This window comes from Magnolia sinica, chromosome 3, assembly GCF_029962835.1.
Source record: "Magnolia sinica isolate HGM2019 chromosome 3, MsV1, whole genome shotgun sequence".
Classification (NCBI taxonomy): domain Eukaryota; kingdom Viridiplantae; phylum Streptophyta; class Magnoliopsida; order Magnoliales; family Magnoliaceae; genus Magnolia; species Magnolia sinica.
Window position 1 is genome coordinate 82925448 of NC_080575.1, and position 18792 is coordinate 82944239.

General features: G+C 38.0%; 2 long non-coding RNA genes and 1 other non-coding gene across 6 annotated transcripts; all 3 read left to right on the plus strand.

Annotated features, from left to right (window-relative positions):
• Positions 1 to 60: 60 nt before the first annotated feature.
• LOC131240083 (uncharacterized) lies at positions 61 to 8298 on the plus strand. 4 transcript variants are annotated; one of them, XR_009168614.1, is made up of 12 exons: positions 61 to 1377; positions 2527 to 2805; positions 3378 to 3555; positions 4260 to 4354; positions 4565 to 4655; positions 5000 to 5039; positions 5197 to 5753; positions 5907 to 6785; positions 6962 to 7042; positions 7131 to 7199; positions 7759 to 7868; positions 8216 to 8298. It is a non-coding gene; the product is annotated as an uncharacterized LOC131240083 (long non-coding RNA). The 4 variants fall into 4 exon arrangements; XR_009168612.1 differs by having other exon boundaries at positions 7759 to 8288; XR_009168615.1 differs by having other exon boundaries at positions 5197 to 5553; positions 7759 to 8288.
• LOC131241716 (small nucleolar RNA SNORD96 family) lies at positions 771 to 860 on the plus strand. The gene has a single exon (XR_009169273.1). It is a non-coding gene; the product is annotated as a small nucleolar RNA SNORD96 family (small nucleolar RNA).
• Positions 8299 to 9130: 832 nt separating the features above from the next.
• Positions 9131 to 11306, plus strand: LOC131238592 (uncharacterized). The gene is made up of 3 exons (XR_009167958.1): positions 9131 to 9397; positions 9893 to 10429; positions 10989 to 11306. It is a non-coding gene; the product is annotated as an uncharacterized LOC131238592 (long non-coding RNA).
• The last annotated feature ends 7486 nt before the right edge of the window (positions 11307 to 18792 follow it).

Consider the following 18792-nt stretch of genomic DNA (forward strand, 5'->3'; position numbering starts at 1 on the left):
AAAGGTTTAATTTTCTTGTGGTTCTACTTCTTGTGGGAATGTAAGAGGAAATATAATGTTCAATTGACATTTGCTTGGCCCTGTAAATGTGGGATCCACCTTAGGTGGTCTAAATAGTTCACATTTTGGCTTCATTGTGCATAGAACATCCCCACAATGTTCCTCTGTCTTCTACTACAAGTTTTATGTGTTTATATCGGAGAGCCATTGTTTTATGTTATGTTTGCAGTTTTTCATGCTGCACTTACACTTCCTCTGTTTTCTACTACAAGTGTCATTCATGTTGAGTTTGTATTACCATTTTTCATATCTTTCTGATTTATTATTATATTTTTTGATGAGTCACATGATTGATGATGTTTCTTGGCCCTGAAAATTCAGAGGAGATTTTCTCTGGAGGGTTTTTTTTTTTTTTTGGAATGTTATCTGGAAAATCTCAAAGAAAAAATATTTTAAGAGTTTCTTATACATCTAAAATTTAAATATATATTTATATATTTGTATAATAAGCCTGTAATTTTTACTATTTCTCATGTTAATGTTGGCATAGGAATGTGATATTTAGAATCTGGCGAGTTTTTGAAAATCTTGTGATGGTATCTCAAGATTTTAAAAATCGTATTTCTTGCACTGACCGGAACCATATAATCCTCTATGGCATTTGTTCTTTCTCACAATTTAATTATGATCTGAGGTCATATAAAATATATGTTTAGTCATGTGATATTAAATCCTTGTCAGATCTCGACCCTTTGAAAGCTTTGAGCTGTTGGCCAGTGATGATATCCATTTACCAAAATACCATCTTTCGGGACTTAATGGCATTGAAGCCTTGTTGTTATTCTGCAATTTTGAGGCCTTTCAATTTATTGATTGTAAAGCTTGTACTATAGTTTCTGTTTCATTAATTTCCAATATGTTTGATTAGTTTGTTTGAAACATCCAGCCCTCTGTGGATGTTAGTGTGTTAGAAAAAACATTGTTTCATTATAATTTCCAGCAGTTACACCATCCAGGCATTGCAATACCTGGTAATTGAAATATCCAGTGCATCTAGATGCCCCCAATTCAAATGATCCTGAAGTAATCTCACATAGTTTTGTTTCTTAAAATTCTAAAGACTTACCTTTATAATTGGTAAAATTGGAGAAGCTATATTGGTGGGTATTTTGAAAGTGGCTTATTTCCCAGTGTACTCATTATGTCAAAGCAGAGTTCTAACTTACCTAAAAAAATGCTATGACCAGTTTGATATTTGCCATGTTTCAGGACTTGCACATTTGTGTAAGGACAATAGATTTTCAATCTTTTAGAGTTTATTAACTACTCCCAAGAGCAGTCGAAATTGGCAAAGCTAACCCTTCTCTCCTTGTTCAGGTCTGTTGTCATTAAAAAAAAAAAGAGTTCTGTTCATGGCTCTGGAGGTGGATGGTCCCTTGTAGGACAATGGTTTTGAAACTTTTTAAAAGAAGGGTTTTTTTTTTTCCCTGAATTTCACAGGAATTTTGGAAAGCATCCATGTCGTATACGGAATGCTGCATGTATCAATTGATGCTGCAATTTTCAAGTTATTTGCTCCCTTATCCTTGATATCGTCTACAGTTTCTTCATTAGTCAGAGAGAGATGCTTAGTTACATACTTGCCACATAACTTATGTCATCCATTTTCTCTTATGCTGCAAGAAACAATTGAATGAAAACCTCCATTTTTTGCTTTTTTTTTGGGGGGGATTGTGTGGCTTCTTAGTCCTTCGGTTTTTTGAGACAGTTTGTCTGCTTGACGGAATTTGAGACAGTTTCTCTGCTTGATGGAATTTGTGTGGTTAAACACATGATTTTTGGTAAAGTTTTAGTTCCCATTTCCTATTATTGTGGTAGATTTGCAAGTGAGTGTAAAGTGTGCTTAATAATAGAAGTTCAGTTTTTAACTTTGCTAAATACATTTGTTGGCTGACTAGTGCAGTGCTTGTTCTCTGTGTTCTGCAATAAGTGTTCTAACTTGGTTTTTGAAGGGATTATTTTTCTTAAAATTTGCAGTTACCTCTCTGTTATATGTGGTCTGTTTTAGCTACAAACTGATAATTGCTAGGTTCTCCTAATTCTTTTGGTGACTTGGCCCTGAAAGATGCTCTACTTCTTTTAGTGGAAAGATGATTGAGCTCATTGATGTTACTTTCCATCAATGTATGATGACAAGGTTTAACTCGGAAAAGACTGTCAGTTTTGTGCCACCTGATGGTGAATTTGAATTAATGAAGCAAGCTTTTTTTTCCCTCACAAGGCTTATTTCCCAGTATACTCATTTTTGTCCTTTGCCGATTACTTCTGGCCGAAGTTTTTTCTTTTAGAAAATGTGAGGAATTTTGTTTCTTTTAACAAAGGGCAGACATTCCAATTAACGCTTGCTTCACTTCTTGAAATGGGTTATGAGATATTGTCCCTTTGCATGTACTTGGGATCTTCTTCTTCTTCTTCCTCTTTTTCTCTTGTAAAGCAGCTATATAATTTCTGTGTGTGCCTTTTTAGGTGAGATTTGGTGTTCTAGAGGCTAGAGCCTTTGGTGTTTCTCAGTCTAGGAAACGAGCATTCATATGGGCAGCTTCTCCAGAAGAGACACTCCCAGAGTGGCCAGAGCCAATGCATGTCTTTGCAGGCCCAGAACTGAAAATCACATTACCAGTCGATGTACAATATGCCGCTGTCAGGAGTACAGCTGGAGGGGCACCCTTCCGTGCAATAACTTTGAGAGATACAATTGGAGATCTCCCACCTGTTGGAAATGGAGCATCTAAAGCAGAGATGGATGTGAGTTTTCTGATGAAACCTTGTCCTCGGTTGTCTGCACAAAACAAATTTAGTTAAAACTTCTAATGATGGAATACACTTTGAGATATCCTTTTCACCTTCATTTTGCCAATGAACTGAAAATCACATTACCAGTTGATGTACAATATGCTGCTGTCAGGAGTACAGCTGGAGGGGCACCCTTCCGTGCAATAACTTTGAGAGATACAATTGGAGATCTCCCACCCGTTGGAAATGGAGCATCTAAAGCAGAGATGGATGTGAGTTTTCTGATGAAACCTTGTCCTCGGTTGTTTGCACAAAACAAATTTAGTTAAAACTTCTAATGATGGAATACACTTTGAGATATCCTTTTCACCTTCATTTTGCCAATGGTCTATTTTCATTGCTCTACCAGAAGAATAGGTACTTACATCACTGATTCCAGTGCTACTAACAGTGATCGATTAAACTAATCAGCCAACAAAATACTCTTTGACTGTACATGTTGGATTTTATATCAGTTTTCATCCAACTTTTTAATAAACTCAGATGTTTGTGGTGTATTGTCTTACAATGTCTACAAAATGCAGGTTAAACTGTCTACTGGTCAAATGGTGGATTTGATACCTTGGTGCTTGCAACAGAGCAGAGCTCGATAAATGCTTGCATGAATGGAAAGAATCAGGTGTCTGTGATATGAAAGAAGTGGAGATCAAGTTACCATAACATAATTCAAAATGTTCAACTGTTCCTTCTCCACAGCATAGTGTAAGTTGAAAATCCTCGACCGAACCTGAACTTTACCTTATATGCAGAACATCTCTTCATAGTGAAGAATCCATGCCCCAATTTACATGCACAATGGGATTTTGTTCCCCTAATGAGTTTTTTCATTGCAGTACTCTTGCTGGTGTGATCAGTAAGAGCAGTGGGGACGAGGATAAGCACCTTGAAGATCAACTATGTGATGCCAAGAATAAATTTTGATCTTATCACCTTCACAAGGATGGTCTTCAGACTCTTCACTTTAAGAATCTGAGTTTTAATCAGGACAATGAAACAGTCCCAAAATGGGTAAAGAAAAAGAGGTTCACATCCTCAGTTTCGTAGCACTCAAAAATGAAATCAAAATGATTTGGTTGTTGTTTCTATACTATTCTGCCCTAGTGAAATTAGGACAGTTGATGCATGATGCACAGGCACTTAGAGATAGAGATTTGTAAACGCGGCGTGCATTATCTCATTATGCCATTCAAATTGTGGGTCCACTGTAGATAGAGGTTATAATCTGAAAATCCGATGGGTTCAACAATCTTAACCTTGATTTGTGGAAACTTATTTGTTGAACAGTTGGATTTTATTTTATTTTATTTTCAATTTTAACCATCTGATACTTGTCCACCAATTGGCTAGTTTGGTAATCAAATCAAGGTAATTTCTGGATTATGATGCATCTAAGTTGGTGCTGACAGATTAATTTGAGTTACTTGTATGCCACATATATCAACCATCACATCTTGCCAAAGTTGTTATGCCTGAAAGCTACCTCTGCAGAAATACTTTACAGGTAAATATATCCCTTGAATTTGGGGATGATGTGATTATGACAATATATCTCATGATTTACAAGAGAAGCCTATATTTTCCTCATAAAATGAGCTTATGGTCCAATTTGACAAATTGTCTTTTACAAATTTCTGTGTAGTTTTGTGTTCATGCTACTTCTATCAGCTACATGAAGACAGAACTGATCCTTATCCATTTGTCTTAACAATAGTGAGATTGAGGAAAGTGAACTCTCTGATGCAAGCTCAACAAATTTGAAAGAAGATGGATCTTCACCATCCCTAACTATGATCAGAAAGCAGGTAGATATGCTATACCAGCTCATAAATTCACCAGTTAAATGGTTAGTCTTGTAAAATGTGGAATGTTGATTATAAAGTTTTCTATTTTCAGGCCAGTGATGGATTGTGTATGTGTTATTTCCTACAAAAATCCCGATCTGTCGGACTTTGTTGCAGATCCCGGCAGCGCCTGTTTATATGCTATGTAGATTCGAAATTCTGTAGTTTATCTTGGGTTTGGAATTTTGTTTCTGTACTTGATTATTTCATTGCTTCATGTATGTTTAACAAGTTAATAATTTCAACAGTTAAATAACTGATTAGAGTTTTTTGTCCATTCAAAACATTGGTTCTTTCATTTTCAGCTGACTGAGAGGATCACTATTCTGTCTACCTACTATTACGGTGAGGATCAAACTACCCAAGATCCCATAAGTTTATGATGTGCTCCATATTTCTTTTTCTTTTCATTTATTTCTATGAATAACGTGACGGAATTCACCATATCTTCCTGCCAGTGGTGTTTTGGGATTTGAGTGTATTCTAAATCCCCATTTTGCAGGGTTTTCGAAATGCAATTTTGAGGTGAAGACTCTTTTTTGCAATGTGCCCTGTTCCAATCCCTCTGTCCAGTCCTGGACTGTCATTGCTGCCTGCTGCAACTTGTTTCTGCAAGTGTCAAATGTGTCTTTGATTTTGGCAGCATTAGCCCAATGATGTCATTAGAGCATTTAAGTGTGATTTTTTCTATTTATGTGGTAGAACTGATTGTGCCAAAAGCTTGCTGGATTGTGATTGTCATTACCTTTAATTTGGTTGTCTTTAATGTTGTGATGCTGGTAGTTGATTTATCTAGGTTGTTCATTAGAAAGATGCAGAAGTGCTGAAAGATGCAAAGGCCTTGGTTGACGGAAATTTGGTAAACATCTTCAACCAATTGCAGGCTGGTACATTAATGCTTGCTGAATGATTCAATACATTTTCCTTCTCAAATTATTTCCTGAATATAATTTTGAATACAACATATATCTTTTACATTAGAGGAATTCTCATCTCGTTGGATATTCGGGTCCATTTTCATAAACATGGATGGCACATTTACTTCACATGGGTTCATTTGTAAGTCATTTACATAAAAATATTCATTTCAAGCTTGGATGCTCTACTTTTGATAATAAAGGTTTTGTTCTATGCATTGATCTTCTTATTTCTTCTACTACAGTTATTCTATGATTTCTTCTTGTACACCTTATTTCATGATTTAATTTTCAGGTTTCAAAGCTTAAAGATCCTCGTGATGCATGTGCTGCAATTGTTGCTGAATCATATCGTCTTTTCTTCCATGATCCGGTTTACGAGTCTCATTGTTCCTATTTGGCTAGTCATATATTTTATTTTAAGTAACCATTTTCAATTCCATGCCAGACAAGTGGGTCTCACATTTCAACAATCTATTTATTGGGCTGTTGAGTCTCACCGTGGATGGAGAATGCCTAAAAAATCTCTCACATTGGATCTTTTTCAGTTGAATATGGACCATTGTTCAATTTCTCTTCTTAACTGCTTCTATAGGCTACAAATTGGCAGATTAAGATTGCCCTATCAGTGGGATTTTTAAGGCATAGTCCAATTGCTGATGGGTAAAATTGATCAATGGTATGGATTCTGATCCACACAACCCACTTGTCTGAGTTGAATGCCTGTGTATACCATGCAAAGATGCAGGCCACATATCCTGTAATTCCTCAATTATGGCAGTTAGCTTTATTGATATTAAATTTGGATATGCTGGCCACATATCCTGTAATTCCTCAATAACTGATTAGAGTTTTTTGTCTCTTTCTTTTTTGTTCTTTTCTCACGATAGGTGGGCCTATCGTCTTTTGTTGGGTAGGCCCGCCTGAAATATCTCTTTGTACATTACTTGCCATTAATGGAAAAGAGACAGTTCTTTTTAAATAAATAAAAAAAAAGGTTCAATAGGCTTTGTGGGGGCCTTTTCTGTTGCTAGTCAAGGAGTAGCTCTTGGTGTTTGTCCCATGCTTGCTACAGGTTCTTAATACGCCTATTTGATGAAAAAAAATGCATTTCTTACATGTTTTCTTCTACTTGCGGATGTGGTAACGTCTTCTGAATTCCACCCTACTCGGTGTAAGTAAGAAATTCCACAGAATTTAATGGTATCCGTGTTTGTTTACTTTTTAATTATCCTTTCTATAAAATATTGCACTTTCTTAGCAACTCACTGCAGTTCTGCTCTACTCCTTTATTCACAGGGTACTTAAACTTATATTATGAGTAAATAAATGGTCAACAACTATTGACAGGTGGTCATTGGGCTGTAGAATGGCTGAACTGCAAAGGAACAATTATTCAATGGGGAAACTGAATTTGACCAGCTTGACAAGGTAATCTCTAGTCCATCAATTTTTTTGTTCATTTCCAATCTTTGCCACACTGCCTCAATATGTTCATTTGATTTCTACATGACTGCAGATATTTAGGACTCTCGGCACACCAAGTGAGAAGATATGGCTGGAATTTGTCAAATTGTTGGGTGTCGAGGTCAACTTCGTTAAGAAGCCATAAGTGCTTATTTTCATACAGACATAATATTCAAAAGTTTCCAACTTCTGCAGCAGATTGGATGTGCTATGCTGCATGTAAGATAAGGGTAGCAAGTGATGTTCTTATATCACTTGCTATTTGGGAAGAAAAAGGAGGAAAATGGGAACCCTGCCTCTGATTCATCGTCCCCCCACCCACAACCACCCAACCAACCGGAAAAAAAAGAAAGAAAGAAAGAAAAAGGCTGACTATTAATAATTGGCTAAATCATACACTCTTGTGCCTATAGCAATAAGAAAAAGGCATTAAATATGGTCTTTGGTCTTCGTCTCACATAATATTATCATTTCTTCACTTACCCTAGATGCCCGCTTCAAATTCCTTGGAGATGGGTGCACTTAGTGTTCAAGTCAAACACGTTGTTTTCAAATGCTTCTCTATCACTCCATTTCTTCTGTTTTGAACTGCATTTTTTCTAAAAATAAATTAAGTGCATCTGGTGCTGAAAAGTTCAGCAATACATTCTCACAAGTTGCGTCACTGGTTCTGAAATTAGGTACCCAGTTCAAGCGGGCGATGCAATTTGGATGGCACCATTTGTACCTCAATGGTGCGTTATCCCTGATCTTAGAAGGCCCTTTAACTTCTATCAGCGAGGTTTGCTTGGTAAGCTCTGAGTTGCCCCGAATAACTTAGCTCACTACATTTATTTGCTTGGTAAGCTCTGAGTTGCCCCAAATAACTAAGATGAACTCTCTTGTTGGATTTGGATCTGTTGCTGCATTTATTATAAGCACAGTTAGTTAATTTGTGAAAGTTGATATTACACATTATCTATGATACGAGGACCACTTTTGCTTCTTCTTCTTCGTTTTTTTTTTTTTTTTTTTTTTTGAAAGATGAAGCAATTTATTAGGCAAAGCAAAAAACACAAACAAAAGTATTCATTTGATTTGTAACTTCTTTTATTCTCTACTGTTGGTGTCATTGCTGAACCCTGGGGGCATTTAAAGGATCTACATCCAGCTATAAAACTCTGTGAACCAGCGGCTTTAATTGTTGTTGACGATACGCCAGAATATATAAAATTGGGACAAAAGCAAGAGGTGGACAACTAGCCACTGATACTCATTTCAGTCATTTCTGCTCTGCTTGTTTGTTGTGATGCTACCTGCTATATATTCTCTTGTGGAGCCTATGTACACAACTTTATTCCTCTACATGCTCTTATGTACCCTCTTCTGGTGGCATGCAAATCAATAAGCACATTGCACAAACAAGCTGCTCTGGAAGTGGTTGATAAAGTACGGCAGCATAGTGGTGTACTCGTCGATCAGGTGAAATGTTAATAAATCTGGGAATTTCTCTGCATTGTATGCATGCTAGATTTTGTGACATGACCGTTGTTTGATATTTATACAGGCACAACTTGTATCTAAGGAGTTGATCAGGGTTGTTGCCATTCTCTGGCATGAGATGTGGCATGAGGCATTGGAAGAGGCTAGCAGGTTATACTTTGGTGAGCATAACATTGAGGGTATGCTAAACGTATTGGACCCATTACATGCAGTGCTTGAGGGCGGGGAGAGAACCATAAAGGAGACAGCCTTCATTCAGGTGGTTGCTTTATCACTTGTAAGATTGACCATGGATTTTGTATTCTGATTCATAAAAACTAACGTGCCTAGGTTGCAACTTCAAAATTTTCTATGTTACTTTCTTTTGTATTGAGGAATTGACATATTAGACCTTTGAATATCAACGCATACCTGACGAGGTTTTCCTTACCATTCCTTTAAACATTTAACGGATCCCCTTGTTCGGTGTCATTCTTCCTTTAGCTGTTGGACCTTCATAAGATTTTCTTTTGAAAGCAGGCATTTTATTATTATTATTATTATTATTATTTTTAATGTAAAAATTAAATAAATAACATAATAAAATGGACCAAGTGAAATTGGAGTGCATCCATATGTATCATTGCAACATACCTTCAACTGCTGCATACTGCTTACATGAGTTTTGAATACCTGCAGCATGAACCTTGCTAATAGTAGTATTTTCCTCCATTACATTGTCTTAATTCGAAATTGAAACCATTTAGATCTTAATGCCCATATGGTCGGGAATTACTGGAGGCTCGTGAATGGTGCTTGAAGTACAAAAGAACTGGGAAAGATGCAGAACTTACTCAGGTATTAGAAAGTTTTTTACTTATTTCAAATGTATGAAGGGAATTGTTTTTTTTTTTTTCCCAATAATTCATAATACATTGTTTTCAGTTCATTGAGAGGGATACATGAGGGTTACCTTTTCTTCTTGTTTTTTTTAATTCTTTTCTGGATGAGAAAGATTTTCTCTGTGGCTACGGATTTTCGGTAAATATGAGTTATCTAACTACGAATTTAATCCGTAGCTATTGCGTTCAAAGCTATGCTACAATTACTACGGATTTTATCCGTTGCATTAGACCTCCCGCCGACCATTAATCCTTCACCGATACACAAATGACCGTTTGTAAAATCTTTGCCAGCGGTTTGTTGGGTCTTTATCGGCGGTTCTGACCGCCGGGAAATGACCACTATGTTGTAGTGTTTTTTTTCTTCACATATATATATATATATATATATATATATATATAATGAGTGACTGCTATTGTTATTGCTTCATGAGTTGGTTGGTTTTTTCAGAAGGAAGCACTAATTCTTTTGCTGCCACTGATTAGATCTTTAAGTATCAGGTACTGCATCTAAAATTTGTAGTTCCCTTTTAACCCTTGTTATGATTGAATTTTCCCACTTGTCCACTTGTGCATTTGGTGGCGAAGATGATTTGTATCAACCTATTGGAATGACGGAGGCATCGCTTAGAAAGGTGACGTTATACATTGAATATCTTTTGTTACCTTAGTCCCACATTACCCAGAGTAGTTTGGAATTCGGGGACTAGTGTTAATTGTAACCAGAAGCAGATCGAACATACCCCAAAAATCTCCTTGATCGAAAGATTCTAGCCACCCAACTTGGGATTTTCTCCATTGAATGGGGACCATTGTTTTGTTTTCCACAGGTAATTGACAACCAAGTAGAAGTCTGTCGTGAGTTCCTCTGAGGAACCTGTCATCGAACTGGTTGCCGTTTCTATCACCCATTGGCTACAACTAGTACCGCAATGTCCAGTGGACTCAAATGTCTGCCATTGTGCTAACCATGGATGAAGCGTTCCAGGTATGGGTGAATATTTTCTTCTGGTTTACATGTTTGCTACTTCATAAGATTATGAAAATGCTGCTGATTTCCACCACTCAAATAGTTAAAATAGTTTTTTATAAAACATAAGGGTGACTATGTTTTGAGATTAACCAAAAGTCTGGGATTAAATGATGGTCTAAACACGTAAAACTTTGATGTTATCCATAGTAGAAAAAAGAAAAAGAAGGAAAAAGATGGCCTAAATATGCTTTATGAAAAGCTTCTCATAAATATGGTTAAAATGTTGAAACTATCTTAATAAATGGCATTGTTTTTTTTTTTTTTGAAGTCTCATTTTTTTTCTTAATATAATAAGATGCCACTGTTACTAAGTACTTTGCAAAAGGCCAAATTGTTACAATCTGTTATTTATTTATTGAGCGATAAATTGTTACAATTTGTTACCTAGTACATTATTGGTGATCCTTTAGTTTTAGTTGTTGAATAGTCACTCTTTTGCTTGTTTAGTTTTTGAATTTTTATGTTGTTTTTTGGCTAATCAAATTGCTTACGGTTTTTGTTTTGATTTTAATAGTTATAATGCAAGCTCAAAAAGCATCTCTGCTTGATATGCAATGCAAAGACAAGTTCCTCTTTGAGTGTCATTGCTAGTCATGGTGCAACTACAAAGTACATAACCCCAGAAATGGTGGGACCTTGTGTTTTCTCTAGGAGTGGAGCACATCATGGAGCATTTTTTATTTATTTTTAATGTATTCGGGCAATTGTAAACTTATTGTTGTAAATATATATAATTTTATTATAAAGTTGTACCATATTTGTTCAATATTAATTTTTAATTGTATATAATAATCTTTGATTTTTAAATATGAAAACAAATGTACAGCTTTTATTGGCCATTCCTTAATAATGAAAAATACTGTTCCTAAAATAACATTTGGCAGCATTAAGAACCGTTTCTAAAATTTATAATCTGACCATTGGCAACATTAAAGAAGGTTTAAAACCATTCCTAAAATTTAAAATCTGTTTCCAACCTTAGGAACAGTTTTAAACTGTTCCTAAAAGTCCATTCTTAATATTTGAAATGGTACTTAGTACGGTTCTGGACCGTTCTAGTTTTTCTGCAACGCCTCTTTTAGGAACAGTTTAAAACTGTTCCTAAATGATGTTTTTGGTGGTGTAAGACCAGCAGAATGATGAAAAAGTTTCAAAGGCAATGCTATGTATTCTTCTCCTTGTATAAAAGGCAGATTCTCAAGCATATCAAATTTATCGCTGATTATCGCCAAGCACTGATGATTATCATCAAATTGATATTTATTGTCATCGCTAATCACTATTGACCACTATTATAAAAGCTATTATTGTTGAATTGATATTATTGTCTATGACATAAGTACTACAATTATCGATTTATTATCTTCGGCAGCGGAATATCACGCATAAGACCTACCACAATCAGCGATACGTCAAATATTATGTGGGCGGCAGTGAGAAGCCAATGGCCTTAAAAAGCTCGTATAGACCATCACATGCTTAGACCCATGCAGGGTGTGGATGGAGCGACGAAAAGCCCTAAGCGGCCAAAAAGTCCATAACAGCCAGTCATGCGTTAGACCAACGCTGTCTGTACAGCTTCCGACAGCGTCACGGGGGAATGTGAGAGAAAATGTCATCCCGTGAATGGGTCCGACCTGGCAGATGAAGAAAAAACAGGCTATACTGTGCGCTCTTTAGCCATTGTCCATAGATAAGCCAACCATGCATAAGACCCCCCAGATTCCTAGCTTGATTTCAGTAGTAACTTATAAGGCCAGGGTCTCTAAAACAAATTATCCCCTCATTGATGGAGTGGCGACCTTGGATTTTGTACCCTAAGTTAGCCTTGCACGCCCTGTGAACTCTAGAGAGTTACTGCGGCCAACCCTGTGCGTAAAACCCACCGAGTTCACGGCCCCGGTAGCTTCACTAGGCCCTTCTGATGGATCGTGGTTTGTGAACTCCCCAGTCGCGATAAGTCCAGTGAACTCATAAGAGTTACAGAAACCATTCGCGTAAGACCCAACTCCAACTACTTATGAGTCTAAAAAACTGTGCCTGCTCCACTACTTGAGCTTAAACTATTTGTGAAAGTGTCCAGTCAAGTGAAGTAAAGTCAAGTCCAGTCAAGTCAAGTCAAGTCCAATCAACTCAAGTCAAATCAAGTCCAGTTGAGTCAAGTCATGTCCAGTTAAAGTATGTTCAGTCAAAAGTATACTAGCTCCACTACTCAAGAGCTTAAACTATATGTAGCATCAATATGCTACAAATACATATATGATCATCTATTTTACTTAAGGTATGCTCAAATATGCAATTACTTGATATAATAAAATAAATCATGAAAATCTTAAAAATTGATTTAAATAACATACATAAATGCATTTCTCCTGAATTAGGTTCAAATTACAATAATAACAAGTTTGTTCAAAATACTTTCTACTTTCTATTCAAAAGTTAATTCTTCAAGATCGACTACGGATATTCAATCATAATATACTTATCCTTCCAAAGATAATGACAATGCCTTCCTGTCTCTTGCTTTCCTGACAATGAAGGAAGGTTATCTCATAAAATCTGCAGAGGTGAAGGAGAATGAAAATATGAAGAATTATTATTCTCTTCTAGACGATCTAAAAATTCAGATGTATTCTTTCGATTCTTCAAAAGAGCACTAAATGTTATTCATCCTTCAAGGGTATCAACAGGCTTCATTTCGTAAATATTATCTTCTAAAGAAATCTTTATACAAAGTTGACCTGGAGAGGGGGCATGATCTATTTCTTCAAAGTAATCTATGCCTTGGTCTTTCTAATAATTTCTTATGTGCAGCACAGGAATCGATATGATACAATCAACTAGGCAATAATCGCGCGCTAAGTAATATTGATGAGCCCACCAACGCATCCAACTATAAGAACCATGAACTGGATAATTATAGCTGGGAATTATGAAGTGTCATTCGGTGTGAACGTTCAAAAGTTGCTTCTATATCAAGGCCTAGTTATATGGTCTGATGCCATAACTTCTCTTTGTTCTAGTAATAATATCGCAATTCTCCAGTACAGTCTAGTCAAATCTAAATTGACGAGCAAATCTATTGGATAATATGGTTCACGCCAAAATGAACTATCTTCCCTCAATGAAAGAGTACTGGACCTAATGGAGACAAGGAACAAATGTTCACCAAAAGATATAGAATCATTGTCGATAATTTCTGTCCTCTGGAAAGCTAGTAAATGAAAATTGAAAGAAGTGTTCTCTATTTTTTTGGTGACCCAACCGTTCGATTTTTCAATCATCTTTCTTAGTTAATAATGATGGAGCGGAAGTCGATGATGATTTGAATAGGTTCTTTCAGAATCAACAAAGGTCCAAGGAAAATACACTCCTAGCCAGCCTACGAAGAAATGCCAAGGAGCACAAACTAGAAAAGAGTTGGCGATTGAACCTCTAACGCTAGAAATGGCATCTCCGAAAACACAATATAATGAGCAAAAATGCAACAAATACAATGCAAAGTATGCTGACAAGCACAAAGATGGAATGACCAAATCATTATTATATTGCAAATATTACAATCATTCTAAAAGCTTTCAATATATAATTCATGAAATTAAATTGCAAAATTATGATATCTTGAGATATTAATTCCGATTAATTTGGCAGGAAAGATTACCATTCGAAATATTGGATAATGCAGACTATGAATAAAAGAGATAATTGAAGAGATTCTTGTAATAGGAGCTGTCATGCCCCAAACTCGGAAACCGGGCTCACAAAATTTCCTACGGCGCTGACAGCCTCCGTAGTACCCCATTCTCAACTCCCAGTACCCATATACAAGGTTTCGATCCTGGGATCCTACAAGGAGGATTTTCAACATTAATTTGATTTGTAATAAGCATAACCATAAGCATAACCCACGAACAATAACCAAGACACCATCACAAAATCCACTATGATCAAAAGCTTTAAGGTACAATGCACATAAAAGGGACTACAATAATAGAATCGGAAGCTCCAGAAGTCCGCTGCACGCTCCAATCTCAATGTTGCTACGACATCCTAACGTCACCTACACACAATGGTCGTGCGTAAGGTTATAGAAAGCTTAGAGGGTGGTGAGAGTGTGTGCGCAATATAAGCATTCTCAAAATGAAATATCAGAGTAAAGCGGAATATGCTGATGAATCCATAAATACTATCAGCCGTACTAAGGCTATGCGATGCAAGGCATGAATGCTATCAGCCATATCAAGGCCATGCAATACAAGGCATGAATGATGTCGGTCATACCAAGGCCATGCGATGCGAGATGTAACTTGAGCATACCAATCCTCATCCAAATCCACATATTAATGCAACTCATCACTAGAACATCAAATATCAGTACAATTTTCACTTTGGATAATCACTGGGGTCTAGTACACTCTACGTCAGCTTGCCGCTCCCATCTGAGCGCACAACTGGGTAAGTGGAAGAGACCTCACTATCTGTCTGCTAATATCGGGCCCCGCTCATCAATAGCGGACCTATTCCTCAAGCTGGTCAAACTCAACCTAGATATTGCCCCCCACTTAGGTGGGTAAGGTCACACCCCTTTCCAATCTACCACGATATAATGAGAGATGTGTCTACTAGTATATGGCCCTCATGCGCTCATATATCCACTCGGTCTCGACGTTGGAGTCATCCTCTAGTACCATCGGGTTTAGGGATTTTCACCCAGGGATATCTATGGTGCCCTGATGCTAGTAACAATATTTTCAATATCCAATCCGGCTCTCCATGATGTGCCTGTAGAGGCCATGACCTTGATGTCACCAGGGCGTATAGTAACCATATCACATAATGCAAGATGCATGAGTCATATAATCCAGTCATGCATCAATCCTGCGTGTGTTGTGCGCTCATAAGGGACAACACCACCTATTAGGAAGTCCCATAAACAACTTGCCAGAAGGCATATGCAATGGTCAACCTCATTTCATCACAAGCATGTAGATAATGTGTATGGGCATGTATCATGATGTTATGCTGTCACATACTCATAATCGGTATTGATAATCGGCATTGATAATTGACTTATATGCAAGGCGGGGTTCATAGATGAACAGCTGATCTAAACCATGATATAAAGATCGGCCCTCGGTCGTGAATATATCAATTCAGGTAGCACGGAGTCTACGGCGAGGATGGGCTATGCAACATCAATGGGGCCCAATAATTTGGGTTAACCCACTAAGAGAATGGGCCTAACAAGGCCTAAGGGAAGGTCACAATGTGGACATTCAACCATCATTGCCCATTAATGTGGATCTTTAACCAACATTGCTCCCAAGGGATGACCCACATAGAGCCAAGTGTATAGTGGGCCCATGACCACACACAAGGGCCTAATATACATCATAATGGGCCTCACTCAAGGGCCATATATACATCACATCGGGCCTCACCATATGGGCCTCATATATATCATATCGGGCCTCACACATGGGCCACATATATACCATATCGAGCCTCACTCATGGCCCTTATATACATCACATTGGGCCTTAGTCCATGGGCCTCAAATACATCACGATGGGCCTCATATACATTAAGTGGGCCGCATCAATGGGCCGCACTAATGGGCCTTATATATCAAGTGGGCCACATCACATGGGCCGCACCATCTACATCATACATTTATTTTAGAGATCATTTAGAGCATTACCAAAAATGAATCATATCGAAAGATCAACTGGACCATACCACAAATAATAGTGGAGATAATGTTTTCCATTGTTTAAACCACACAGGGCCACCATAACATTTATTTTCCATCCAATATGCTCATAAGGTCACAAAGACCTGAATTAAGAGGAAAAACATATTTCATACCGATCCAAAACCTCTATGCTCCCAAAAGGGTTTCAATGGTAGGCGTTCACTCCTCTGCTGTTTTCTGCAATGTGGTCCACCTAATAGATCTATCTTCTTGTTAATCTCAAGCCTTAAGACGAGCTTACCAGTTGGATGGACGGTTTGGATGTAACACATACATCTTGGTGTGGGTCCCATCGTCCAGCCATCTGGATGGTGTGGATAAGACCCATACATTACGGTGTGGTCCATCGTCTTGCTGGAACTCATCCAGCAGCTAAACAGCTGGTTTGAGGTACTCCAACCATTCTGCATCCACTGTCATGGATTGGACGGTGTTGATGAAACACATAATCATAAGGTGGGCCCCACACGCTGCCATGGTGGGGTCCACAGATTTTGCTAATGTTAATGCACAACTATATAGCTGCTGTGTTGAAAACCAACCAATCCGCTTTCAGATGGGTGGGGCCCACCACCTATACATACAAGCTACCTATATATAGTATATTATATATATATATATATAAACTGTCTAGCGTCCAGGCGTTGGATGGCCTAAATGCAGCTACATACATCAAGGTGGGGCCGTACATGGCACCATCCAGATGGACGGTGCTGATATACAAAATCTGTATTAAAGGTGGGTCCACATGTGTGGCCCACCACAACTTTGGAAATATGCTAATATTTATGATTTTTCTTTATCAAGGGCTATCCAAACGGACATGCAACAAGGTGGGTCCCACAAGCGGACTGTGGTGTGGTCCACTAAATGGACATCCTGGATAAAATATGTAAATCATCGGGCGGGCCATCAACAATGAGAGAGAGAGAGAGAGAGAGAGAGAGAGAGAGAGAGAGAGAGAGACGCGTGTGATGGGAGGGACCCCAGTACTATGGGCCCTCCCTTTCATGCATTAAAACATACATCAAGTGGGTCCCATTACATGTGGGCCCACTAATCCAAATCAACGGTGGGGATCCCTTCTCCACCAAAATGCAAGGTCTAGATGACCCTTTATATATTAGGAAAATAAAAATCATGATGGGGTCCATGGAGAATGGCCCCATCATGGAATGAACATATGAGTTATGGTGGGCCATCGGCCACACCTAGGGTCCAAAGTGAGATCCATACCATCGATCAGTAGGCCCCACTTGACCCATCATCAAAATACAAATCTAATCCTATAAACACCCACCGATTGCTAATCTTCTTCGTCCCTTGGATTCCTTAGCTCCTTGGCTTCTTCTTTAATGGTGGAAGATGAGAATTGAAGGCTTGGATGGTGAGATGAGGGGGTAGGAAGATGGATCCTCTCTTGGCTATTTTTTTCCTCCTTAGGATTTTCTCTCATGGAAGCTTGGGATTTGGTGGAAAATGGGATGGGATGGAGAGATGTATGGGAGAGAGGGATGGTGTTGTAAGAAAGAGATGGGTGGAGAGAGAGAGAGAGTTGACTTTGGGAATAGGAGAGAGATGGGAGCGATGCCTTATTGGTAAGAGAGGGATGGGTTTTGTACTTGACGTATGATTGATTAATTGATGTGATGAGTTGTAGAGATTCTCTTTAAATTCGCAACGTGCGATATTTTTCTCAAAATAAACGTGGACCCACAACTCCTGGCCAGGGTATCGCATCAGCGCGCGAGACGCGGCGTTGGAACTGCGGTGACAGCGCGGTCGTTAGGATATAAGTTTCGAGTTGAGCTAACTTAGATCTTCGGGATGCAATTTAAGGTCACGCACAAACGCTGATTACAGGTCGGGGGTTATCGGAATTCGACCAGGAGGACCGCGGAAGCCTATAGAGCGGTACGATGTGAGATATGAGCCTTACAGGAGCAACATTAAAGAACAATTCCCTAGCCATGGAGTTTAAAGAAAGAGTCGCTGGAGGTTATCAAAGAGATCATTGCAGTAGGAGCAGCATTAAAAGACAGTTCTCTGATTAAGGTATTCAAAGATGGAGTCGCCACAGGTGTTACAGTAGCAAGTTTCAATGAAAAGAGAATTGTGTGAATAAGGGAGTTAAAACTGTGGAGGATGTAATTGTGGCCATGTTCATAGAAAGGAGTTCTATCTGATTGACCACTATGAAGACAAAGTGTTTTCATTGTTGCCATTATCCTCCCTATTGAAATATTCATTAAGTGCTTTTGAATGGGGGTATTCAGTCTTCCCTTCAAACATAATCATTCAGTCTTCTGTTCGAGCATGATCATTTAGTCTTCTGTTCGAGCACGATCATTTAGTCTTCCGATTGCGCATGATCATTCAGTCTTCTGTTCGAACATGATCATTCAGTCTTCTGTTCAAGCACGATCATTCAGTCTTCCATTCGAACTCGACTGTTGAAAATCTATGTTCAAGCGATCATTCTCTAATAGAAAAGATTTTTTGTGCAAAAGAAGATCGATCCTCCATTTGATTTCATAAATAAATCCAAGAAGGATCGAGGGGG